At 58.2% G+C, this 25,128-nt stretch overlaps 8 non-coding genes and 6 pseudogenes across 8 annotated transcripts; all 14 read right to left on the bottom strand.

The window, feature by feature from the left end:
• Positions 1-406: 406 nt before the first annotated feature.
• Positions 407-525, bottom strand: LOC146716347 (5S ribosomal RNA). The gene has a single exon (XR_014919809.1). It is a non-coding gene; the product is annotated as a 5S ribosomal RNA (ribosomal RNA).
• A 2,477-nt stretch (positions 526-3,002) lies between these two features.
• Positions 3,003-3,121, bottom strand: LOC146716346 (5S ribosomal RNA). The gene has a single exon (XR_014919785.1). It is a non-coding gene; the product is annotated as a 5S ribosomal RNA (ribosomal RNA).
• Positions 3,122-4,179: 1,058 nt separating this feature from the next.
• On the bottom strand, positions 4,180-4,298 carry LOC146716345 (5S ribosomal RNA; annotated as a pseudogene).
• Positions 4,299-5,789: 1,491 nt separating this feature from the next.
• LOC146716344 (5S ribosomal RNA) lies at positions 5,790-5,908 on the bottom strand. The gene has a single exon (XR_014919600.1). It is a non-coding gene; the product is annotated as a 5S ribosomal RNA (ribosomal RNA).
• Positions 5,909-7,955: 2,047 nt separating this feature from the next.
• LOC146716343 (5S ribosomal RNA) lies at positions 7,956-8,074 on the bottom strand. Its single transcript, XR_014919784.1, has one exon. It is a non-coding gene; the product is annotated as a 5S ribosomal RNA (ribosomal RNA).
• A 1,018-nt stretch (positions 8,075-9,092) lies between these two features.
• On the bottom strand, positions 9,093-9,211 carry LOC146716342 (5S ribosomal RNA; annotated as a pseudogene).
• A 1,491-nt stretch (positions 9,212-10,702) lies between these two features.
• On the bottom strand, positions 10,703-10,821 carry LOC146716341 (5S ribosomal RNA). Its single transcript, XR_014919783.1, has one exon. It is a non-coding gene; the product is annotated as a 5S ribosomal RNA (ribosomal RNA).
• Positions 10,822-11,879: 1,058 nt separating this feature from the next.
• Positions 11,880-11,998, bottom strand: LOC146716340 (5S ribosomal RNA; annotated as a pseudogene).
• Positions 11,999-13,816: 1,818 nt separating this feature from the next.
• On the bottom strand, positions 13,817-13,935 carry LOC146716339 (5S ribosomal RNA; annotated as a pseudogene).
• Positions 13,936-14,634: 699 nt separating this feature from the next.
• LOC146716338 (5S ribosomal RNA) lies at positions 14,635-14,753 on the bottom strand (annotated as a pseudogene).
• A 4,110-nt stretch (positions 14,754-18,863) lies between these two features.
• On the bottom strand, positions 18,864-18,982 carry LOC146716337 (5S ribosomal RNA). The gene has a single exon (XR_014919782.1). It is a non-coding gene; the product is annotated as a 5S ribosomal RNA (ribosomal RNA).
• Positions 18,983-19,919: 937 nt separating this feature from the next.
• Positions 19,920-20,038, bottom strand: LOC146716336 (5S ribosomal RNA). The gene has a single exon (XR_014919781.1). It is a non-coding gene; the product is annotated as a 5S ribosomal RNA (ribosomal RNA).
• Positions 20,039-22,404: 2,366 nt separating this feature from the next.
• On the bottom strand, positions 22,405-22,523 carry LOC146716335 (5S ribosomal RNA; annotated as a pseudogene).
• A 2,049-nt stretch (positions 22,524-24,572) lies between these two features.
• On the bottom strand, positions 24,573-24,691 carry LOC146716334 (5S ribosomal RNA). The gene has a single exon (XR_014919780.1). It is a non-coding gene; the product is annotated as a 5S ribosomal RNA (ribosomal RNA).
• Between the last annotated feature and the right edge of the window lie 437 nt (positions 24,692-25,128).

Below are 25,128 nucleotides of genomic sequence, written 5' to 3'. Positions count from 1 at the left end.
GGTCACTCAGGCCCTGGTGTGGTGTAAGTGGCCTCAGCCAGCGCCACAGGCCCTGGTGTGGTGTAAGTGGCCTCAATAGCAACTAAGGCCCTGGTGTGGTGTAAGTGGCTTCAGCCAGCAGCCACAGGCTCTGGTGTGGTGTAACTGGCCTCAGCCAGCAGCCACAGGCCCTGATGTGGTGTAAGTGGCCCCAGCCGGTCACTCAGGCCCTGGTGTGGTGTAAGTGGCCTCAGCCAGCAGCCACAGGCCCTGGTGTGGTGTAAGTGGCATCAGCTAGCAGCACAAGACATTGGAAAAGAGCCAAAAGCAATGTCGTTAATGTGCCCTCATTAATGGGGAGCTGCTTTTGGTCTTTTAATACACCCCTTCTCTGGATCAAAAGCGGTTCAATGACATGAAAATGAAAGGCTTACAGCACCAGGTATTCCCAAGCAGTCTCCCATCCAAGTACTAACCAAGCCCAGCCCTGCTTAGCTTCCGAGATCAGACGAGGTCGGGCGTGCTCAGGGTGGTATGGCCGTAAGCTGCTGGCCCCAGCACAATGTCTCAATTTATGGATTCAAGTGATTAGGTGGCAAGTACCTGAAGTTACGAAGACAATCCTATAACCATACCTGCATGTTTGCATAATACCCTAACCCAAAGGCTCAGTTTGGCATTTATCCAACAGCACAGGCCCTGGATTGTTGAAGATGGCGTCAGGAACCAGCACAGGGCCTGGTGTGTTGTACATGGCCACAGCAAGCAGCACAGGGCCTGGTTTGGTGAAGATGGCCTCGGCCAGAAGCACAGGGCCTGGTGTGATATGAGTGGCCTGAGCAAGAGCCACAGGCCCTGGTGTGTTGTAAGTGGCCTCAGCCAGCAGCCACAGGCCCTGGTGTGGTGTAGGTGGCCTCAATAGCAACTAAGGCCCTGGTGTGTTGTAAGTGGCCTCAGCCAGAAGCCACAGGCACTGGTGTGGTGTAAGTGGCCTCAGCCAGCAGCAAAAGGGCCCTGGTGTGTTGTACATGGCCACAGCAAGCAGCACAGGGCCTGGTTTGGTGAAGATGGCCTCAGCAAGCAGCCACATGCCCTGGTTTGGTGTAAGTGGCCTCAGCTAGCAGCCACAGGCCCTGGTGTGGTGTGAGTGGCCTCAGCCAGCAGCCACAGGCCCTGGTGTGGTCTAAGTGGCCTCAGCCAGTGCCACAGGCCCTGGTGTGGTGTAAGTGGCCTAAGCCAGAGCCACAGGCCCTGGTGTGGTGTAAGTGGCCTCAATAGCAAATAAGGCCCTGGTGTGGTGTAAGTGGCCTCAGCCAGTGCCACAGGCCCTGGTGTGGTGTAAGTGGCCTGAGTAAGAGCCACAGGGCCTGGTTTGGTGAAGATGGCCTCAGCCAGAAGCACAGGGCCTGGTGTGATATGAGTGGCCTGAGCAAGAGCCACAGGCCCTGGTGTGGTGTAAGTGGCCTGAGCAAGAGCCACAGGCCCTGGTGTGGTGTAAGTGGCCTGAGCCACCAGCCACAGGCCCTGGTGTGGTGTAGGTGGCCTCAGCCAGCAGCCACAGGCCCTGGTGTGGTGTAGGTGGCCTCAGCCAGCAGCCACAAGCCCTTGTGTGGTGTAAGTGGCCTCAGCCAGCAGCCACAGGCCCTGGTGTGGTGTAAGTGGCCTCAGCCAGTGCCACAGGCCCTGGTGTGGTGTAAGTGGCCTGAGCAAGAGCCACAGACCATGGTGTGGTGTAATTGGCCTCAATAGCAACTAAGGCCCTGGTGTGGTGTAGGTGGCCTAAGCCAGCAGCCACAGGCCCTGGTGTGGTGTAAGTGGCCTCAGCCAGCAGCCACAGGCCCTGGTGTGGTGTAAGTCGCCTCAGCCAGAAGCCACAGGCACTGGTGTGGTGTAAGTGGCCTCAGCCAGCAGCAAAAGGGCCCTGGTGTGGTGTAAGTCGCCTCAGCCAGCAGCCACAGGCCCTGGTGTGGTGTAAGTGGCCTCAGCCAGCAGCCACAGGCCCTGGTGTGGTCTAAGTTGCCTCAGCCAGAAGCACAGGGCCTGGTGTGATATGAGTGGCCTGAGAAAGAGCCACAGGCCCTGGTGTGGTGTAAGTGGCCTGAGCAAGAGCCACAGGCCCTGGTGTGGTGTAAGTGGCCTGAGCAAGAGCCACAGGCCCTGGTGTGGTGTAAGTGGCCTGAGCAACAGCCACAGACCCTGGTGTGGTGTAAGTGGCCTCAATAGCAAATAAGGCCCTGGTGTGGTGTAAGTGGCCTGAGCAAGAACCACAGGGCCTGGTTTGGTGAAGATGGCCTCGGCCAGAAGCGCAGGGCCTGGTGTGATGTGAGTGGCCTGAGCAAGAGCCACAGGCCCTGGTGTGGTGTAAGTGGCCTCAGCCAGCAGCCACAGGCCCTGGTGTGGTGTAAGTGGCCTCAGCCAGAAGCCACAGGCACTGGTGTGGTGTAAGTGGCCTCAGCCAGCAGCAAAAGGGCCCTGGTGTGGTGTAGGTGGCCTCAGCCAGCAGCCACAGGCCCTGGTGTGGTGTAAGTGGCCTCAATAGCAACTAAGGCCCTGGTGTGGTGTAAGTGGCTTCAGCCAGCAGCCACAGGCCCTGGTGTGGTGTAAATGGCCTCAGCCAGCAGCCACAGGCCCTGGTGTGGTGTAGGTGGCCTCAGCCAGCAGCCACAGGCCCTGGTGTGGTGTAAGTGGCCTCAATAGCAACTAAGGCCCTGGTGTGGTGTAAGTGGCTTCAGCCAGCAGCCACAGGCTCTGGTGTGGTGTAACTGGCCTCAGCCAGCAGCCACAGGCCCTGGTGTGGTGTAAGTGGCCTCAGCCAGAGCCACAGGCCCTGATGTGGTGTAAGTGGCCCCAGCCGGTCACTCAGGCCCTGGTGTGGTGTAGGTGGCATCAGCTAGCAGCACAAGACATTGGAAAACAGCCAAAAGCAGTGTCGTTAATGTGCCCTCATTAATGGGCAGCTGCTTTTGGTCTTTTAATACACCCCTTCTCTGGATCAAAAGCGGTTCAATGACATGAAAATGAAAGGCTTACAGCACCAGGTATTCCCAGGCAGTCTCCCATCCAAGTACTAACCAAGCCCAGCCCTGCTTAGCTTCCGAGATCAGACGAGGTCGGGCGTGCTCAGGGTGGTATGGCCGTAAGCTGCTGGCCCCAGCACAATGTCTCAATTTATGGATTCAAGTGATTAGGTGGCAAGTACCTGAAGTTACGAAGACAATGCTATAACCATACCTGCATGTTTGCATAATACCCTAACCCAAAGGCTCAGTTTGGCATTTATCCAACAGCACAGGCCCTGGATTGTTGAAGATGGCCTCAGGAACCAGCACAGGGCCTGGTGTGTTGTACATGGCCACAGCAAGGAGCACAGGGCCTGGTTTGGTGAAGATGGCCTCGGCCAGAAGCGCAGGGCCTGGTGTGATGTGAGTGGCCTGAGCAAGAGCCACAGGCCTTGGTGTGGTGTAAGTGGCCTCAGCCAGCAGCCACAGGCCCTGGTGTGGTGTAAGTCGCCTCAGCCAGAAGCCACAGGCACTGGTGTGGTGTAAGTGGCCTCAGCCAGCAGCAAAAGGGCCCTGGTGTGGTGTAAGTCGCCTCAGCCAGCAGCCACAGGCCCTGGTGTGGTGTAGGTGGCCTCAGCCAGCAGCCACAGGCCCTGGTGTGGTGTGAGTGGCCTCAGCCAGCAGCCACAGGCCCTGGTGTGGTCTAAGTGGCCTCAGCCAGTGCCACAGGCCCTGGTGTGGTGTAAGTGGCCTGAGCAAGAGCCACAGGCCCTGGTGTGGTGTAAGTGGCCTCAGCCAGCAGCCACAGGCCCTGGTGTGGTGTAAGTGGCCTGAGCAAGTGCCACAGGCCCTGGTGTGGTGTAAGTGGCCTCAATAGCAAATAAGGCCCTGGTGTGGTGTAAGTGGCCTGAGCAAGAACCACAGGGCCTGGTTTGGTGAAGATGGCCTCGGCCAGAAGCGCAGGGCCTGGTGTGATGTGAGTGGCCAGAGCAAGAGCCACAGGCCCTGGTGTGGTGTAAGTGGCCTCAGCCGGTCACTCAGGCCCTGGTGTGGTGTAGGTGGCATCAGCTAGCAGCACAAGACATTGGAAAACAGCCAAAAGCAGTGTCGTTAATGTGCCCTCATTAATGGGCAGCTGCTTTTGGTCTTTTAATACACCCCTTCTCTGGATCAAAAGCGGTTCAATGACATGAAAATGAAAGGCTTACAGCACCAGGTATTCCCAGGCAGTCTCCCATCCAAGTACTAACCAAGCCAAGCCCTGCTTAGCTTCCAAGATCATACGAGGTCGGGCCTGCTCAGGGTGGTATGGCCGTAAGCTGCTGGCCCCAGCACAATGTCTCAATTTATGGATTCAAGTGATTAGGTGGCAAGTACCTGAAGTTACGAAAACAATCCTATAACCATACCTGCATGTTTGCATAATACCCTAACCCAAAGGCTCAGTTTGGCATTTATCCAACAGCACAGGCCCTGGATTGTTGAAGATGGCCTCAGGAACCAGCACAGGGCCTGGTGTGTTGTACATGGCCACAGCAAGCAGCACAGGGCCTGGTTTGGTGAAGATGGCCTCGGCCAGAAGCGCAGGGCCTGGTGTGATGTGAGTGGCCTGAGCAAGAGCCACAGGCCTTGGTGTGGTGTAAGTGGCCTCAGCCAGCAGCCACAGGCCCTGGTGTGGTGTAAGTCGCCTCAGCCAGAAGCCACAGGCCCTGGTGTGGTGTAAGTGGCCTCAGCCAGCAGCCACAGGCCCTGGTGTGGTGTAAGTGGCCTCAGCCAGTGCCACAGGCCCTGGTGTGGTGTAAGTGGCCTGAGCAAGAGCCACAGACCCTGGTGTGGTGTAATTGGCCTCAGCCAGCAGCCACAGGCCCTGGTGTGGTGTAAGTCGCCTCAGACAGAAGCCACAGGCACTGGTGTGGTGTAAGTGGCCTCAGCCAGCAGCAAAAGGGCCCTGGTGTGGTATAAGTCGCCTCAGCCAGCAGCCACAGGCCCTGGTGTGGTGTAGGTGGCCTCAGCCACCAGCCACAGGCCCTGGTGTGGTGTAAGTGGCCTCAGCCAGCAGCCACAGGCCCTGGTGTGGTGTAAGTGGCCTCAGCCAGCAGCCACAGGCCCTGGTGTGGTGTAAGTGGCCTCAGCCAGTGCCACAGGCCCTGGTGTGGTGTAAGTGGCCTGAGCAAGAGCCACAGGCCCTGGTGTGGTGTAAGTGGCCTGAGCAAGAGCCACAGACCCTGGTGTGGTGTAATTGGCCTCAATAGCAACTAATGCCCTGGTTTGGTGTAGGTGGCCTCAGCCAGCAGCCACAGGCCCTGGTGTGGTGTAAGTGGCCTGAGCAAGAGCCACAGGCCCTGGTGTGGTGTAAGTGGCCTGAGCAAGAGCCACAGACCCTGGTGTGGTGTAATTGGCCTCAATAGCAACTAATGCCCTGGTGTGGTGTAGGTGGCCTCAGCCAGCAGCCACAGGCCCTGGTGTGGTGAAAGTGGCCTCAGCCAGAGCCACAGGCCCTGATGTGGTGTAAGTGGCCTCAGCCAGCAGCCACAGGCCCTGGTGTGGTGTAAGTGGCCTCAGCCAGTGCCACAGGCCCTGGTGTGGTGTAAGTGGCCTGAGCAAGAGCCAAAGACCCTGGTGTGGTGTAATTGGCCTCAATAGCAACTAAGGCCCTGGTGTGGTGTAGGTGGCATCAGCTAGCAGCACAAGACATTGGAAAACAGCCAAAAGCAATGTCGTTAATGTGCCCTCATTAATGGGGAGCTGCTTCTGGTCTTTTAATACACCCCTTCTCTGGATCAAAAGCGGTTCAATGACATGAAAATCAAAGGCTTACAGCACCAGGTATTCCCAGGCAGTCTCCCATCCAAGTACTAACCAAGCCCAGCCCTGCTTAGCTTCCGAGATCAGATGAGGTCGGGCGTGCTCAGGGTGGTATGGCCGTAAGCTGCTGGCCCCAGCACAATGTCTCAATTTATGGATTCAAGTGATTAGGTGGCAAGTACCTGAAGTTACGAAGACAATGCTATAACCATACCTGCATGTTTGCATAATACCCTAACCCAAAGGCTCAGTTTGGCATTTATCCAACATCACAGGCCCTGGATTGTTGAAGATGGCCTCAGGAACCAGCACAGGGCCTGGTGTGTTGTACATGGCCACAGCAAGGAGCACAGGGCCTGGTTTGGTGAAGATGGCCTCGGCCAGAAGCGCAGGGCCTGGTGTGATGTGAGTGGCCTGAGCAAGAGCCACAGGCCTTGGTGTGGTGTAAGTGGCCTCAGCCAGCAGCCACAGGCCCTGGTGTGGTGTAAGTCGCCTCAGCCAGAAGCCACAGGCACTGGTGTGGTGTAAGTGGCCTCAGCCAGCAGCAAAAGGGCCCTGGTGTGGTGTAAGTCGCCTCAGCCAGCAGCCACAGGCCCTGGTGTGGTGTAGGTGGCCTCAGCCAGCAGCCACAGGCCCTGGTGTGGTGTGAGTGGCCTCAGCCAGCAGCCACAGGCCCTGGTGTGGTCTAAGTGGCCTCAGCCAGTGCCACAGGCCCTGGTGTGGTGTAAGTGGCCTGAGCAAGAGCCACAGGCCCTGGTGTGGTGTAAGTGGCCTCAGCCAGCAGCCACAGGCCCTGGTGTGGTGTAAGTGGCCTGAGCAAGTGCCACAGGCCCTGGTGTGGTGTAAGTGGCCTGAGCAAGTGCCACAGGCCCTGGTGTGGTGTAAGTGGCCTCAATAGCAAATAAGGCCCTGGTGTGGTGTAGGTGGCCTAAGCCAGCAGCCACAGGCCCTGGTGTGGTGTAAGTGGCCTCAGCCAGCAGCCACAGGCCCTGGTGTGGTGTAAGTCGCCTCAGCCAGAAGCCACAGGCACTGGTGTGGTGTAAGTGGCCTCAGCCAGCAGCAAAAGGGCCCTGGTGTGGTGTAAGTCGCCTCAGCCAGCAGCCACAGGCCCTGGTGTGGTGTAAGTGGCCTCAGCCAGCAGCCACAGGCCCTGGTGTGGTCTAAGTTGCCTCAGCCAGAAGCACAGGGCCTGGTGTGATATGAGTGGCCTGAGAAAGAGCCACAGGCCCTGGTGTGGTGTAAGTGGCCTGAGCAAGAGCCACAGGCCCTGGTGTGGTGTAAGTGGCCTGAGCAAGAGCCACAGGCCCTGGTGTGGTGTAAGTGGCCTGAGCAACAGCCACAGACCCTGGTGTGGTGTAAGTGGCCTCAATAGCAAATAAGGCCCTGGTGTGGTGTAAGTGGCCTGAGCAAGAACCACAGGGCCTGGTTTGGTGAAGATGGCCTCGGCCAGAAGCGCAGGGCCTGGTGTGATGTGAGTGGCCTGAGCAAGAGCCACAGGCCCTGGTGTGGTGTAAGTGGCCTCAGCCAGCAGCCACAGGCCCTGGTGTGGTGTAAGTGGCCTCAGCCAGAAGCCACAGGCACTGGTGTGGTGTAAGTGGCCTCAGCCAGCAGCAAAAGGGCCCTGGTGTGGTGTAGGTGGCCTCAGCCAGCAGCCACAGGCCCTGGTGTGGTGTAAGTGGCCTCAATAGCAACTAAGGCCCTGGTGTGGTGTAAGTGGCTTCAGCCAGCAGCCACAGGCCCTGGTGTGGTGTAAATGGCCTCAGCCAGCAGCCACAGGCCCTGGTGTGGTGTAGGTGGCCTCAGCCAGCAGCCACAGGCCCTGGTGTGGTGTAAGTGGCCTCAATAGCAACTAAGGCCCTGGTGTGGTGTAAGTGGCTTCAGCCAGCAGCCACAGGCTCTGGTGTGGTGTAACTGGCCTCAGCCAGCAGCCACAGGCCCTGGTGTGGTGTAAGTGGCCTCAGCCAGAGCCACAGGCCCTGATGTGGTGTAAGTGGCCCCAGCCGGTCACTCAGGCCCTGGTGTGGTGTAGGTGGCATCAGCTAGCAGCACAAGACATTGGAAAACAGCCAAAAGCAGTGTCGTTAATGTGCCCTCATTAATGGGCAGCTGCTTTTGGTCTTTTAATACACCCCTTCTCTGGATCAAAAGCGGTTCAATGACATGAAAATGAAAGGCTTACAGCACCAGGTATTCCCAGGCAGTCTCCCATCCAAGTACTAACCAAGCCCAGCCCTGCTTAGCTTCCGAGATCAGACGAGGTCGGGCGTGCTCAGGGTGGTATGGCCGTAAGCTGCTGGCCCCAGCACAATGTCTCAATTTATGGATTCAAGTGATTAGGTGGCAAGTACCTGAAGTTACGAAGACAATGCTATAACCATACCTGCATGTTTGCATAATACCCTAACCCAAAGGCTCAGTTTGGCATTTATCCAACAGCACAGGCCCTGGATTGTTGAAGATGGCCTCAGGAACCAGCACAGGGCCTGGTGTGTTGTACATGGCCACAGCAAGCAGCACAGGGCCTGGTTTGGTGAAGATGGCCTCGGCCAGAAGCGCAGGCCCTGGTGTGGTGTAAGTCGCCTCAGCCAGAAGCCACAGGCACTGGTGTGGTGTAAGTGGCCTCAGCCAGCAGCAAAAGGGCCCTGGTGTGGTGTAAGTCGCCTCAGCCAGCAGCCACAGGCCCTGGTGTGGTGTAGGTGGCCTCAGCCAGCAGCCACAGGCCCTGGTGTGGTGTGAGTGGCCTCAGCCAGCAGCCACAGGCCCTGGTGTGGTCTAAGTGGCCTCAGCCAGTGCCACAGGCCCTGGTGTGGTGTAAGTGGCCTGAGCAAGAGCCACAGGCCCTGGTGTGGTGTAAGTGGCCTCAGCCAGCAGCCACAGGCCCTGGTGTGGTGTAAGTGGCCTGAGCAAGTGCCACAGGCCCTGGTGTGGTGTAAGTGGCCTGAGCAAGTGCCACAGGCCCTGGTGTGGTGTAAGTGGCCTCAATAGCAAATAAGGCCCTGGTGTGGTGTAAGTGGCCTGAGCAAGAACCACAGGGCCTGGTTTGGTGAAGATGGCCTCGGCCAGAAGCGCAGGGCCTGGTGTGATGTGAGTGGCCAGAGCAAGAGCCACAGGCCCTGGTGTGGTGTAAGTGGCCTCAGCCGGTCACTCAGGCCCTGGTGTGGTGTAGGTGGCATCAGCTAGCAGCACAAGACATTGGAAAACAGCCAAAAGCAGTGTCGTTAATGTGCCCTCATTAATGGGCAGCTGCTTTTGGTCTTTTAATACACCCCTTCTCTGGATCAAAAGGGGTTCAATGACATGAAAATGAAAGGCTTACAGCACCAGGTATTCCCAGGCAGTCTCCCATCCAAGTACTAACCAAGCCCAGCCCTGCTTAGCTTCCAAGATCAGACGAGGTCGGGCCTGCTCAGGGTGGTATGGCCGTAAGCTGCTGGCCCCAGCACAATGTCTCAATTTATGGATTCAAGTGATTAGGTGGCAAGTACCTGAAGTTACGAAAACAATCCTATAACCATACCTGCATGTTTGCATAATACCCTAACCCAAAGGCTCAGTTTGGCATTTATCCAACAGCACAGGCCCTGGATTGTTGAAGATGGCCTCAGGAACCAGCACAGGGCCTGGTGTGTTGTACATGGCCACAGCAAGCAGCACAGGGCCTGGTTTGGTGAAGATGGCCTCGGCCAGAAGCGCAGGGCCTGGTGTGATGTGAGTGGCCTGAGCAAGAGCCACAGGCCTTGGTGTGGTGTAAGTGGCCTCAGCCAGCAGCCACAGGCCCTGGTGTGGTGTAAGTCGCCTCAGCCAGAAGCCACAGGCCCTGGTGTGGTGTAAGTGGCCTCAGCCAGCAGCCACAGGCCCTGGTGTGGTGTAAGTGGCCTCAGCCAGTGCCACAGGCCCTGGTGTGGTGTAAGTGGCCTGAGCAAGAGCCACAGACCCTGGTGTGGTGTAATTGGCCTCAGCCAGCAGCCACAGGCCCTGGTGTGGTGTAAGTCGCCTCAGACAGAAGCCACAGGCACTGGTGTGGTGTAAGTGGCCTCAGCCAGCAGCAAAAGGGCCCTGGTGTGGTATAAGTCGCCTCAGCCAGCAGCCACAGGCCCTGGTGTGGTGTAGGTGGCCTCAGCCACCAGCCACAGGCCCTGGTGTGGTGTAAGTGGCCTCAGCCAGCAGCCACAGGCCCTGGTGTGGTGTAAGTGGCCTCAGCCAGCAGCCACAGGCCCTGGTGTGGTGTAAGTGGCCTCAGCCAGTGCCACAGGCCCTGGTGTGGTGTAAGTGGCCTGAGCAAGAGCCACAGGCCCTGGTGTGGTGTAAGTGGCCTGAGCAAGAGCCACAGACCCTGGTGTGGTGTAATTGGCCTCAATAGCAACTAATGCCCTGGTTTGGTGTAGGTGGCCTCAGCCAGCAGCCACAGGCCCTGGTGTGGTGTAAGTGGCCTGAGCAAGAGCCACAGGCCCTGGTGTGGTGTAAGTGGCCTGAGCAAGAGCCACAGACCCTGGTGTGGTGTAATTGGCCTCAATAGCAACTAATGCCCTGGTGTGGTGTAGGTGGCCTCAGCCAGCAGCCACAGGCCCTGGTGTGGTGAAAGTGGCCTCAGCCAGAGCCACAGGCCCTGATGTGGTGTAAGTGGCCTCAGCCAGCAGCCACAGGCCCTGGTGTGGTGTAAGTGGCCTCAGCCAGTGCCACAGGCCCTGGTGTGGTGTAAGTGGCCTGAGCAAGAGCCAAAGACCCTGGTGTGGTGTAATTGGCCTCAATAGCAACTAAGGCCCTGGTGTGGTGTAGGTGGCATCAGCTAGCAGCACAAGACATTGGAAAACAGCCAAAAGCAATGTCGTTAATGTGCCCTCATTAATGGGGAGCTGCTTCTGGTCTTTTAATACACCCCTTCTCTGGATCAAAAGCGGTTCAATGACATGAAAATCAAAGGCTTACAGCACCAGGTATTCCCAGGCAGTCTCCCATCCAAGTACTAACCAAGCCCAGCCCTGCTTAGCTTCCGAGATCAGACGAGGTCGGGCGTGCTCAGGGTGGTATGGCCGTAAGCTGCTGGCCCCAGCACAATGTCTCAATTTATGGATTCAAGTGATTAGGTGGCAAGTACCTGAAGTTACGAAGACAATGCTATAACCATACCTGCATGTTTGCATAATACCCTAACCCAAAGGCTCAGTTTGGCATTTATCCAACATCACAGGCCCTGGATTGTTGAAGATGGCCTCAGGAACCAGCACAGGGCCTGGTGTGTTGTACATGGCCACAGCAAGGAGCACAGGGCCTGGTTTGGTGAAGATGGCCTCGGCCAGAAGCGCAGGGCCTGGTGTGATGTGAGTGGCCTGAGCAAGAGCCACAGGCCTTGGTGTGGTGTAAGTGGCCTCAGCCAGCAGCCACAGGCCCTGGTGTGGTGTAAGTCGCCTCAGCCAGAAGCCACAGGCACTGGTGTGGTGTAAGTGGCCTCAGCCAGCAGCAAAAGGGCCCTGGTGTGGTGTAAGTCGCCTCAGCCAGCAGCCACAGGCCCTGGTGTGGTGTAGGTGGCCTCAGCCAGCAGCCACAGGCCCTGGTGTGGTGTGAGTGGCCTCAGCCAGCAGCCACAGGCCCTGGTGTGGTCTAAGTGGCCTCAGCCAGTGCCACAGGCCCTGGTGTGGTGTAAGTGGCCTGAGCAAGAGCCACAGGCCCTGGTGTGGTGTAAGTGGCCTCAGCCAGCAGCCACAGGCCCTGGTGTGGTGTAAGTGGCCTGAGCAAGTGCCACAGGCCCTGGTGTGGTGTAAGTGGCCTCAATAGCAAATAAGGCCCTGGTGTGGTGTAAGTGGCCTGAGCAAGAACCACAGGGCCTGGTTTGGTGAAGATGGCCTCGGCCAGAAGCGCAGGGCCTGGTGTGATGTGAGTGGCCAGAGCAAGAGCCACAGGCCCTGGTGTGGTGTAAGTGGCCTCAGCCGGTCACTCAGGCCCTGGTGTGGTGTAGGTGGCATCAGCTAGCAGCACAAGACATTGGAAAACAGCCAAAAGCAGTGTCGTTAATGTGCCCTCATTAATGGGCAGCTGCTTTTGGTCTTTTAATACACCCCTTCTCTGGATCAAAAGCGGTTCAATGACATGAAAATGAAAGGCTTACAGCACCAGGTATTCCCAGGCAGTCTCCCATCCAAGTACTAACCAAGCCCAGCCCTGCTTAGCTTCCGAGATCAGACGAGGTCGGGCCTGCTCAGGGTGGTATGGCCGTAAGCTGCTGGCCCCAGCACAATGTCTCAATTTATGGATTCAAGTGATTAGGTGGCAAGTACCTGAAGTTACGAAAACAATCCTATAACCATACCTGCATGTTTGCATAATACCCTAACCCAAAGGCTCAGTTTGGCATTTATCCAACAGCACAGGCCCTGGATTGTTGAAGATGGCCTCAGGAACCAGCACAGGGCCTGGTGTGTTGTACATGGCCACAGCAAGCAGCACAGGGCCTGGTTTGGTGAAGATGGCCTCGGCCAGAAGCGCAGGGCCTGGTGTGATGTGAGTGGCCTGAGCAAGAGCCACAGGCCTTGGTGTGGTGTAAGTGGCCTCAGCCAGCAGCCACAGGCCCTGGTGTGGTGTAAGTCGCCTCAGCCAGAAGCCACAGGCCCTGGTGTGGTGTAAGTGGCCTCAGCCAGCAGCCACAGGCCCTGGTGTGGTGTAAGTGGCCTCAGCCAGTGCCACAGGCCCTGGTGTGGTGTAAGTGGCCTGAGCAAGAGCCACAGACCCTGGTGTGGTGTAATTGGCCTCAGCCAGCAGCCACAGGCCCTGGTGTGGTGTAAGTCGCCTCAGACAGAAGCCACAGGCACTGGTGTGGTGTAAGTGGCCTCAGCCAGCAGCAAAAGGGCCCTGGTGTGGTGTAAGTCGCCTCAGCCAGCAGCCACAGGCCCTGGTGTGGTGTAGGTGGCCTCAGCCAGCAGCCACAGGCCCTGGTGTGGTGTAAGTGGCCTCAGCCAGCAGCCACAGGCCCTGGTGTGGTGTAAGTGGCCTCAGCCAGCAGCCACAGGCCCTGGTGTGGTGTAAGTGGCCTCAGCCAGTGCCACAGGCCCTGGTGTGGTGTAAGTGGCCTGAGCAAGAGCCACAGACCCTGGTGTGGTATAATTGGCCTCAGCCAGCAGCCACAGGCCCTGGTGTGGTGTAAGTCGCCTCAGACAGAAGCCACAGGCACTGGTGTGGTGTAAGTGGCCTCAGCCAGCAGCAAAAGGGCCCTGGTGTGGTATAAGTCGCCTCAGCCAGCAGCCACAGGCCCTGGTGTGGTGTAGGTGGCCTCAGCCACTAGCCACAGGCCCTGGTGTGGTGTAAGTAGCCTCAGCCAGCAGCCACAGGCCCTGGTGTGGTGTAAGTGGCCTCAGCCAGCAGCCACAGGCCCTGGTGTGGTGTAAGTGGCCTCAGCCAGCAGCCACAGGCCCTGGTGTGGTGTAAGTGGCCTCAGCCAGTGTCACAGGCCCTGGTGTGGTGTAAGTGGCCTGAGCAAGAGCCACAGACCCTGGTGTGGTATAATTGGCCTCAGCCAGCAGCCACAGGCCCTGGTGTGGTGTAAGTCGCCTCAGACAGAAGCCACAGGCACTGGTGTGGTGTAAGTGGCCTCAGCCAGCAGCAAAAGGGCCCTGGTGTGGTATAAGTCGCCTCAGCCAGCAGCCACAGGCCCTGGTGTGGTGTAGGTGGCCTCAGCCAGCAGCCACAGGCCCTGGTGTGGTGTAAGTGGCCTGAGCAAGAGCCACATACCCTGGTGTGGTGTAATTGGCCTCAATAGCAACTAATGCCCTGGTGTGGTGTAAGTGGCCTCAGCCAGCAGCCACAGGCCCTGGTGTGGTGTAAGTGGCCTCAGCCAGAGCCACAGGCCCTGATGTGGTGTAAGTGGCCCCAGCCGGTCACTCAGGCCCTGGTGTGGTGTAGGTGGCATCAGCTAGCAGCACAAGACATTGGAAAACAGCCAAAAGCAATGTCGTTAATGTGCCCTCATTAATGGGCAGCTGCTTTTGGTCTTTTAATACACCCCTTCTCTGGATCAAAAGCGGTTCAATGACATTAAAATGAAAGGCTTACAGCACCAGGTATTCCCAGGCAGTCTCCCATCCGAGTACTAACCAAGCCCAGCCCTGCTCAGCTTCCGAGATCAGACGAGGTCGGGGGTGCTCAGGGTGGTATGGCCGTAAGCTGCTGGACCCAGCACAATGTCTCAATTTATGGATTCAGGTGATTAGGTGGCAAGTACCTGAAGTTACGAAGACAATCCTATAACCCTACCTTCATGTTTGCATAATACCCTAACCCAAAGGCTCAGTTTAGCATTTATCCAACAGCACAGGCCCTGGATTGTTGAAGATGGCCTCAGGAACCAGCACAGGGCCTGGTGTGTTGTACATGGCCACAGCTAGCAGCACAGGGCCTGGTTTGGTGAAGATTGCCTCGGCCAGAAGCGCAGGGCCTGGTGTGATGTGAGTGGCCTGAGCAAGAGCCACAGGCCCTGGTGTGGTGTAATTGGCCTCAATAGCAACTAAGGCCCTGGTGTGGTGTAAGTGGCCTGAGCAAGAGCCACATACCCTGGTGTGGTGTAATTGGCCTCAATAGCAACTAAGGCCCTGGTGTGGTGTAGGTGGCCTCAGCCAGCAGCCACAGGCCCTGGTGTGGTGTAAGTGGCCTCAGCCAGAGCAACAGGCCCTGATGTGGTGTAAGTGGCCCCAGCCGGTCACTCAGGCCCTGGTGTGGTGTAGGTGGCATCAGCTAGCAGCACAAGACATTGGAAAACAGCCAAAAGCAATGTCGTTAATGTGCCCTCATTAATGGGGAGCTGCTTCTGGTCTTTTAATACACCCCTTCTCTGGATCAAAAGCGGTTCAATGACATGAAAATGAAAGGCTTACAGCACCAGGTATTCCCAGGCAGTCTCCCATCCAAGTACTAACCAAGCCCAGACCTGCTTAGCTTCCGAGATCAGACGAGGTCGGGCGTGCTCACGGTGGTATGGCCGTAAGCTGCTGGCTCCAGCACAATGTCTCAATTTATGGATTCAAGTGATTAGGTGGCAAGTACCTGAAGTTACGAAGACAATGCTATAACCATACCTGCATGTTTGCATAATACCCTAACCCAAAGGCTCAGTTTGGCATTTATCCAACAGCACAGGCCCTGGATTGTTGAAGATGGCCTCAGGAACCAGCACAGGGCCTGGTGTGTTGTACATGGCCACAGCAAGGAGCACAGGGCCTGGTTTGGTGAAGATGGCCTCGGCCAGAAGCGCAGGGCCTGGTGTGATGTGAGTGGCCTGAGCAAGAGCCACAGGCCTTGGTGTGGTGTAAGTGGCCTCAGCCAGCAGCCACAGGCCCTGGTGTGGTGTAAGTCGCCTCAGCCAGAAGCCACAGGCACTGGTGTGGTGTAAGTGGCCTCAGCCAGCAGCAAAAGGGCCCTGGTGTGGTGTAAGTCGCCTCAGCCAGAAGCCACAGGCACTGGTGTGGTCTAAGTGGCCTCAGCCAGCAGCCACAGGCCCTGGTGTGGTGTAGGTGGCCTCAGCCAGCAGCCACAGGCCCTGGTGTGGTGTAGGTGGCCTCAGCCAGCAGCCACAGGCCCTGGTGTGGTGTAAGTGGCCTCAGCCAGCAGCCACAGGCCCTGGTGTGGTGTAAGTGGCCTGAGCAAGAGCCACAGGCCCTGGTGTGGTGTAAGTGGCCTCAGCCAGCAGCCACAGGCCCTGGTGTGGTGTAAGTGGCCTGAGCAAGTGCCACAGGCCCTGGTGTGGTGTAAGTGGCCTGAGCAAGTGCCACAGGCCCTGGTGTGGTGTAAGTGGCCTCAATAGCAAATAAGGCCCTGGTGTGGTGTAAGTGGCCTGAGCAAGAACCACAGGGCCTGGTTTGGTGAAGATGGCCTCGGCCAGAAGCGCAGGGCCTGGTGTGATGTGAGTGGCCTGAGCAAGAGCCACAGGCCCTGGTGTTTTGTAAGTGGCCTCAGCCAGCAGCCACAGGCCCTGGTGTGGTGTAAGTGGCCTCAGCCAGAAGCCACAGGCACTGGTGTGGTGTAAGTGGCCTCAGCCAGCAGCAAAAGGGCCCTGGTGTGGTGTAGGTGGCCTCAGCCAGCAGCCACAGGCCCTGGTGTGGTGTAAGTGGCCTCAATAGCAACTAAGGCCCTGGTGTGGTGTAAGTGGCTTCAGCCAGCAGCCACAGGCCCTGGTGTGGTGTAAGTGGCCTCAGCCAGCAGCCACAGGCCCTGGTGTGGTGTAGGTGGCCTCAGCCAGCAGCCACAGGCCCTGGTGTGGTGTAAGTGGCCTCAATAGCAACTAAGGCCCTGGTGTGGTGTAAGTGGCTTCAGCCAGCAGCCACAGGCTCTGGTGTGGTGTAACTGGCCTTAGCCAGCAGCCACAGGCCCTGATGTGGTGTAAGTGGCCCCAGCCGGTCACTCAGGCCCTGGTGTGGTGTAGGTGGCATCAGCCAGCAGCCACAGGCCCTGGTGTGGTGTAAGTCGCCTCAGCCAGAAGCCACAGGCACTGGTGTGGTGTAAGTGGCCTCAGCCAGCAGCAAAAGGGCCCTGGTGTGGTGTAAGTCGCCTCAGCCAGCAGCCACAGGCCCTGGTGTGGTGTAGGTGGCCTCAGCCAGCAGCCACAGGCCCTGGTGTGGTGTAAGTGGCCTCAGCCAGCAGCCACAGGCCCTGGTGTGGTGTAAGTGGCCTCAGCCAGCAGCCACAGGCCCTGGTGTGGTGTAAGTGGCCTCAGCCAGTGCCACAGGCCCTGGTGTGGTGTAAGTGGCCTGAGCAAGAGCCACAGACCCTGGTGTGGTATAATTGGCCTCAGCCAGCAGCCACAGGCCCTGGTGTGGTGTAAGTCGCCTCAGACAGAAGCCACAGGCACTGGTGTGGTGTAAGTGGCCTCAGCCAGCAGCAAAAGGGCCCTGGTGTGGTATAAGTCGCCTCAGCCAGCAGCCACAGGCCCTGGTGTGGTGTAGGTGGCCTCAGCCACTAGCCACAGGCCCTGGTGTGGTGTAAGTAGCCTCAGCCAGCAGCCACAGGCCCTGGTGTGGTGTAAGTGGCCTCAGCCAGCAGCCACAGGCCCTGGTGTGGTGTAAGTGGCCTCAGCCAGCAGCCACAGGCCCTGGTGTGGTGTAAGTCGCCTCAGCCAGAAGCCACAGGCACTGGTGTGGTCTAAGTGGCCTCAGCCAGCAGCCACAGGCCCTGGTGTGGTGTAGGTGGCCTCAGCCAGCAGCCACAGGCCCTGGTGTGGTGTAGGTGGCCTCAGCCAGCAGCCACAGGCCCTGGTGTGGTGTAAGTGGCCTCAGCCAGCAGCCACAGGCCCTGGTGTGGTGTAAGTGGCCTGAGCAAGAGCCACAGGCCCTGGTGTGGTGTAAGTGGCCTCAGCCAGCAGCCACAGGCACTGGTGTGGTGTAAGTGGCCTGAGCAAGTGCCACAGGCCCTGGTGTGGTGTAAGTGGCCTGAGCAAGTGCCACAGGCCCTGGTGTGGTGTAAGTGGCCTCAATAGCAAATAAGGCCCTGGTGTGGTGTAAGTGGCCTGAGCAAGAACCACAGGGCCTGGTTTGGTGAAGATGGCCTCGGCCAGAAGCGCAGGGCCTGGTGTGATGTGAGTGGCCTGAGCAAGAGCCACAGGCCCTGGTGTTTTGTAAGTGGCCTCAGCCAGCAGCCACAGGCCCTGGTGTGGTGTAAGTGGCCTCAGCCAGAAGCCACAGGCACTGGTGTGGTGTAAGTGGCCTCAGCCAGCAGCAAAAGGGCCCTGGTGTGGTGTAGGTGGCCTCAGCCAGCAGCCACAGGCCCTGGTGTGGTGTAAGTGGCCTCAATAGCAACTAAGGCCCTGGTGTGGTGTAAGTGGCTTCAGCCAGCAGCCACAGGCCCTGGTGTGGTGTAAGTGGCCTCAGCCAGCAGCCACAGGCCCTGGTGTGGTGTAGGTGGCCTCAGCCAGCAGCCACAGGCCCTGGTGTGGTGTAAGTGGCCTCAATAGCAACTAAGGCCCTGGTGTGGTGTAAGTGGCTTCAGCCAGCAGCCACAGGCTCTGGTGTGGTGTAACTGGCCTCAGCCAGCAGCCACAGGCCCTGATGTGGTGTAAGTGGCCCCAGCCGGTCACTCAGGCCCTGGTGTGGTGTAGGTGGCATCAGCCAGCAGCCACAGGCCCTGGTGTGGTGTAAGTCGCCTCAGCCAGAAGCCACAGGCACTGGTGTGGTGTAAGTGGCCTCAGCCAGCAGCAAAAGGGCCCTGGTGTGGTGTAAGTCGCCTCAGCCAGCAGCCACAGGCCCTGGTGTGGTGTAGGTGGCCTCAGCCAGCAGCCACAGGCCCTGGTGTGGTGTAAGTGGCCTCAGCCAGCAGCCACAGGCCCTGGTGTGGTGTAAGTGGCCTCAGCCAGCAGCCACAGGCCCTGGTGTGGTGTAAGTGGCCACAGCCAGTGCCACAGGCCCTGGTGTGGTGTAAGTGGCCTGAGCAAGAGCCACAGACCCTGGTGTGGTATAATTGGCCTCAGCCAGCAGCCACAGGCCCTGGTGTGGTGTAAGTGGCCTCAGCCAGTGCCACAGGCCCTGGTGTGGTGTAAGTGGCCTGAGCAAGAGCCACAGGCCCTGGTGTGGTGTAAGTGGCCTGAGCAAGAGCCACAGACCCTGGTGTGGTGTAATTGGCCTCAATAGCAACTAATGCCCTGGTGTGGTGTAGGTGGCCTCAGCCAGCAGCCACAGGCCCTGGTGTGGTGTAAGTGGCCTGAGCAAGAGCCACAGGCCCTGGTGTGGTGTAAGTGGCCTGAGCAAGAGCCACAGACCCTGGTGTGGTGTAATTGGCCTCAATAGCAACTAATGCCCTGGTGTGGTGTAGGTGGCCTCAGCCAGCAGCCACAGGCCCTGGTGTGGTGAAAGTGGCCTCAGCCAGAGCCACAGGCCCTGGTGTGGTGAAAGTGGCCTCAGCCAGAGCCACAGGCCCTGATGTGGTGTAAGTGGCCCCAGCCGGTCACTCAGGCCCTTGTGTGGTGTAGGTTGCATCAGCTAGCAGCACAAGACATTGGAAAAGAGCCAAAAGCAGTGTCGTTAATGTGCCCTCATTAATGGGCAGCTGCTTTTGGTCTTTTAATACACCCCTTCTCTGGATGAAAAGCGGTTCAATGACATGAAAATCAAAGGCTTACAGCACCAGGTATTCCCAGGCAGTCTCCCATCCAAGTACTAACCAAGCCCAGCCCTGCTTAGCTTCCGAGATCAGACGAGGTCGGGCGTGCTCAGGGTGGTATGGCCGTAAGCTGTTGGCTCCAGCACAATGTCTCAATTTATGGATTCAAGTGATTAGGTGGCAAGTACCTGAAGTTACGAAGACAATGCTATAACCATACCTGCATGTTTGCATAATACCCTAACCCAAAGGCTCAGTTTGGCATTTATCCAACAGCACAGGCCCTGGATTGTTGAAGATGGCCTCAGGAACCAGCACAGGGCCTGGTGTGTTGTACATGGCCACAGCAAGGAGCACAGGGCCTGGTTTGGTGAAGATGGCCTCGGCCAGAAGCGCAGGGCCTGGTGTGATGTGAGTGGCCTGAGCAAGAGCCACAGGCCTTGGTGTGGTGTAAGTGGCCTCAGCCAGCAGCCACAGGCCCTGGTGTGGTGTAAGTCGCCTCAGCCAGAAGCCACAGGCACTGGTGTGGTGTAAGTGGCCTCAGCCAGCAGCCACAGGCCCTGGTGTGGTGTAGGTGGCCTCAGCCAGCAGCCACAGGCCCTGGTGTGGTGTAATTGGCCTCAATAGCAACTAAGGCCCTGGTGTGGTGTAGGTGGCCTAAGCCAGCAGCCACAGGCCCTGGTGTGGTGTAAGTGGCCTCAGCCAGTGCCACAGGCCCTGGTGTGGTGTAAGTGGCCTGAGCAAGAGCCACAGACCCTGGTGTGGTGTAATTGGCCTCAATAGCAACTAAGGCCCTGGTGTGGTGTAGGTGGCCTCAGCCAGCAGCCACAGGCCCTGGTGTGGTGTAAGTGGCCTCAATAGCAACTAAGGCCCTGGTTTGGTGTATGTGGCCTCAGCCAGCAAATAAGGCCGTGGTGTGGTGTAGGTGGCATCAGCTAGCAGCACAAGACATTGGAAAACAGCCAAAAGCAATGTCGTTAATGTGCCCTCATTAATGGGCAGCTGCTTTTGGTCTTTTAATACACACCTTCTCTGGATCAAAAGCGGTTCAATGACATGAAAATGAAAGGCTTACAGCACCAGGTATTCCCAGGCAGTCTCCCATCCAAGTACTAACCAAGCCCAGCCCTGCTTAGCTTCCGAGATCAGACGAGGTCGGGCGTGCTCAGGGTGGTATGGCCGTAAGCTGCTGGCCCCAGCACAATGTCTCAATTTATGGATTCAAGTGATTAGGTGGCAAGTACCTGAAGTTACGAAGACAATCCTATAACCATACCTGCATGTTTGCATAATACCCTAACCCAAAGGCTCAGTTTGGCATTTATCCAACAGCACAGGCCCTGGATTGTTGAAGATGGCGTCAGGAACCAGCACAGGACCTGGTGTGTTGTACATGGCCACAGCAAGCAGCACAGGGCCTGGTTTGGTGAAGATGGCCTCGGCCAGAAGCACAGGGCCTGGTGTGATATGAGTGGCCTGAGCAAGAGCCACAGGCCCTGGTGTGTTGTAAGTGGCCTCAGCCAGCAGCCACAGGCCCTGGTGTGGTGTAGGTGGCCTCAGCCAGCAGCCACAGGCCCTTGTGTGGTGTAATTGGCCTCAATAGCAACTAAGGCCCTGGTGTGGTGTAGGTGGCCTCAGCCAGCAGCCACAGGCCCTGGTGTGGTGTAAGTGGCCTGAGCAAGAGCCACAGACCCTGGTGTGGTGTAATTGGCCTCAATAGCAACTAAGGCCCTGGTGTGGTGTAGGTGGCCTCAGCCAGCAGCCACAGGCCCTGGTGTGGTGTAAGTGGCCTCAGCCAGCAGCCACAGGCCCTGGTGTGGTGTAAGTCGCCTCAGCCAGAAGCCACAGGCACTGGTGTGGTGTAAGTGGCCTCAGCCAGCAGCAAAAGGGCCCTGGTGTGGTGTAAGTGGCCTCAGCCAGCAGCCACAGGCCCTGGTGTGGTGTAGGTGGCCTCAGCCACCAGCCACAGGCCCTGGTGTGGTGTAAGTGGCCTCAGCCAGCAGCCACAGGCCCTGGTGTGGTGTAAGTGGCCTCAGCCAGCAGCCACAGGCCCTGGTGTGGTGTAAGTGGCCTCAGCCAGTGCCACAGGCCCTGGTGTGGTGTAAGTGGCCTGAGCAAGAGCCACAGACCCTGGTGTGGTGTAATTGGCCTCAGCCAGCAGCCACAGGCCCTGGTGTGGTGTAAGTCGCCTCAGACAGAAGCCACAGGCACTGGTGTGGTGTAAGTGGCCTCAGCCAGCAGCAAAAGGGCCCTGGTGTGGTATAAGTCGCCTCAGCCAGCAGCCACAGGCCCTGGTGTGGTGTAGGTGGCCTCAGCCACCAGCCACAGGCCCTGGTGTGGTGTAAGTGGCCTCAGCCAGCAGCCACAGGCCCTGGTGTGGTGTAGGTGGCCTCAGCCAGCAGCCACAGGCCCTTGTGTGGTGTAATTGGCCTCAATAGCAACTAAGGCCCTGGTGTGGTGTAGGTGGCCTCAGCCAGCAGCCACAGGCCCTGGTGTGGTGTAAGTGGCCTGAGCAAGAGCCACAGACCCTGGTGTGGTGTAATTGGCCTCAATAGCAACTAAGGCCCTGGTGTGGTGTAGGTGGCCTCAGCCAGCAGCCACAGGCCCTGGTGTGGTGTAAGTGGCCTCAGCCAGCAGCCACAGGCCCTGGTGTGGTGTAAGTCGCCTCAGCCAGAAGCCACAGGCACTGGTGTGGTGTAAGTGGCCTCAGCCAGCAGCAAAAGGGCCCTGGTGTGGTGTAAGTGGCCTCAGCCAGCAGCCACAGGCCCTGGTGTGGTGTAGGTGGCCTCAGCCACCAGCCACAGGCCCTGGTGTGGTGTAAGTGGCCTCAGCCAGCAGCCACAGGCCCTGGTGTGGTGTAAGTGGCCTCAGCCAGCAGCCACAGGCCCTGGTGTGGTGTAAGTGGCCTCAGCCAGTGCCACAGGCCCTGGTGTGGTGTAAGTGGCCTGAGCAAGAGCCACAGACCCTGGTGTGGTGTAATTGGCCTCAGCCAGCAGCCACAGGCCCTGGTGTGGTGTAAGTCGCCTCAGACAGAAGCCACAGGCACTGGTGTGGTGTAAGTGGCCTGAGCAAGAGCCACAGACCCTGGTGTGGTGTAATTGGCCTCAATAGCAACTAATGCCCTGGTGTGGTGTAGGTGGCCTCAGCCAGCAGCCACAGGCCCTGGTGTGGTGTAAGTGGCCTGAGCAAGAGCCACAGGCCCTGGTGTGGTGTAAGTGGCCTGAGCAAGAGCCACAGACCCTGGTGTGGTGTAATTGGCCTCAATAGCAACTAATGCCCTGGTGTGGTGTAGGTGGCCTCAGCCAGCAGCCACAGGCCCTGGTGTGGTGAAAGTGGCCTCAGCCAGAGCCACAGGCCCTGATGTGGTGTAAGTGGCCCCAGCCGGTCACTCAGGCCCTTGTGTGGTGTAGGTTGCATCAGCTAGCAGCACAAGACATTGGAAAAGAGCCAAAAGCAGTGTCGTTAATGTGCCCTCATTAATGGGCAGCTGGTTTTGGTCTTTTAATACACCCCTTCTCTGGATCAAAAGCGGTTCAATGACATGAAAATCAAAGGCTTACAGCACCAGGTATTCCCAGGCAGTCTCCCATCCAAGTACTAACCAAGCCCAGCTCTGCTTAGCTTCCGAGATCAGACGAGGTCGGGCGTGCTCAGGGTGATATGGCCGTAAGCTGCTGGCTCCAGCACAATGTCTCAATTTATGGATTCAAGTGATTAGGTGGCAAGTACCTGAAGTTACGAAGACAATGCTATAACCATACCTGCATGTTTGCATAATACCCTAACCCAAAGGCTCAGTTTGGCATTTATCCAACAGCACAGGCCCTGGATTGTTGAAGATGGCCTCAGGAACCAGCACAGGGCCTGGTGTGTTGTACATGGCCACAGCAAGGAGCACAGGGCCTGGTTTGGTGAAGATGGCCTCGGCCAGAAGCGCAGGGCCTGGTGTGATGTGAGTGGCCTGAGCAAGAGCCACAGGCCTTGGTGTGGTGTAAGTGGCCTCAGCCAGCAGCCACAGGCCCTGGTGTGGTGTAAGTCGCCTCAGCCAGAAGCCACAGGCACTGGTGTGGTGTAAGTGGCCTCAGCCAGCAGCCACAGGCCCTGGTGTGGTGTAGGTGGCCTCAGCCAGCAGCCACAGGCCCTGGTGTGGTGTAGGTGGCCTCAGCCAGCAGCCACAGGCCCTGGTGTGGTGTAAGTGGCCTCAGCCAGCAGCCACAGGCCCTGGTGTGGTGTAAGTGGCCTGAGCAAGAGCCACAGGCCCTGGTGTGGTGTAAGTGGCCTGAGCAAGAGCCACAGACCCTGGTGTGGTGTAATTGGCCTCAATAGCAACTAATTCCCTGGTGTGGTGTAGGTGGCCTCAGCCAGCAGCCACAGGCCCTGGTGTGGTGTAAGTGGCCTCAGCCAGCAGCCACAGGCCCTGGTGTGGTGTAAGTCGCCTCAGCCAGAAGCCACAGGCACTGGTGTGGTGTAAGTGGCCTCAGCCAGCAGCAAAAGGGCCCTGGTGTGGTGTAAGTGGCCTCAGCCAGCAGCCACAGGCCCTGGTGTGGTGTAGGTGGCCTCAGCCAGCAGCCACAGGCCCTTGTGTGGTGTAATTGGCCTCAATAGCAACTAATGCCCTGGTGTGGTGTAGGTGGCCTCAGCCAGCAGCCACAGGCCCTGGTGTGGTGTAAGTGGCCTAAGCCAGAGCCACAGGGCCTGGTTTGGTGAAGATGGCCTCGGCCAGAAGCGCAGGGCCTGGTGTGATGTGAGTGGCCTGAGCAAGAGCCACAGGCCCTGGTGTGGTGTAAGTGGCCTCAGCCAGCAGCCACAGGCCCTGGTGTGGTGTAAGTCGCCTCAGCCAGAAGCCACAGGCACTGGTGTGGTGTAAGTGGCCTCAGCCAGCAGCAAAAGGGCCCTGGTGTGGTGTAAGTCGCCTCAGCCAGCAGCCACAGGCCCTGGTGTGGTGTAGATGGCCTCAGCCAGCAGCCACAGGCCCTGGTGTGGTGTAAGTGGCCTCAGCCAGCAGCCACAGGCCCTGGTGTGGTCTAAGTGGCCTCAGCCAGAAGCACAGGGCCTGGTGTGATATGAGTGGCCTGAGCAAGAGCCACAGGCCCTGGTGTGGTGTAAGTGGCCTGAGCAAGAGCCACAGGCCCTGGTGTGGTGTAAGTGGCCTGAGCAAGAGCCACAGGCCCTGGTGTGGTGTAGGTGGCCTCAGCCAGCAGCCACAGGCCCTGGTGTGGTGTAGGTGGCCTCAGCCAGCAGCCACAAGCCCTTGTGTGGTGTAAGTGGCCTCAGCCAGCAGCCACAGGCCCTGGTGTGGTGTAAGTGGCCTCAGCCAGTGCCACAGGCCCTGGTGTGGTGTAAGTGGCCTGAGCAAGAGCCACAGACCATGGTGTGGTGTAATTGGCCTCAATAGCAACTAAGGCCCTGGTGTGGTGTAAGTGGCCTCAGCCAGCAGCCACAGGCCCTGGTTTGGTGTAAGTCGCCACAGCCAGAACCCACAGGCCCTGGTGTGGTGTAACTGGCCTCAGCCAGAGCCACAGCCCCTGATGTGGTGTAAGTGGCCCCAGCCGGTCACTCAGGCCCTGGTGTGGTGTAGGTGGCATCAGCTAGCAGCACAAGACATTGGAAAAGAGCCAAAAGCAATGTGATTAATGTGCCCTTATTAATGGGCAGCTGCTTTTGGACTTTTAATACACCCCTTCTCTGGATCAAAAGCGGTTCAATGACATGAAAATTAAAGGCTTACAGCACCAGGTATTCCCAGGCAGTCTCCCATCCAAGTACTAACCAAGCCCAGCCCTGCTTAGCTTCCGAGATCAGACGAGGTCGGGCGTGCTCAGGGTGGTATGGCCGTAAGCTGCTGGGCCCAGCACAATGTCTCAATTTATGGATTCAAGTGATTAGGTGGCAAGTACCTGAAGTTACGAAGACAATCCTATAACCATACCTGCATGTTTGCATAATACCCTAACCCAAAGGCTCAGTTTGGCATTTATCCAACAGCACAGGCCCTGGATTGTTGAAGATGGCCTCAGGAAACAGCACAGGGCCTGGTGTGTTGTACATGGCCACAGCAAGCAGCACAGGGCCTGGTTTGGTGAAGATGGCCTCAGCCAGAAGCACAGGGCCTGGTGTGATATGAGTGGCCTGAGCAAGAGCCACAGGCCCTGGTGTGGTGTAAGTGGCCTGAGCAAGAGCCACAGGCCCTGGTGTGGTGTAAGTGGCCTGAGCAAGAGCCACAGGCCCTGGTGTGGTGTAGGTGGCCTCAGCCAGCAGCCACAAGCCCTTGTGTGGT

The sequence above is a fragment of the Copadichromis virginalis genome, linkage group LG3 (assembly GCF_057382275.1).
Source record: "Copadichromis virginalis isolate Kocher_CV1m ecotype Utaka linkage group LG3, C_Virginalis_male_GT1.1, whole genome shotgun sequence".
NCBI classification, from domain to species: Eukaryota; Metazoa; Chordata; class Actinopteri; order Cichliformes; family Cichlidae; genus Copadichromis; species Copadichromis virginalis.
The sequence above is the reverse complement of the archived record's forward strand: the minus strand, read 5'-3'. Positions and strand labels throughout refer to the sequence as shown.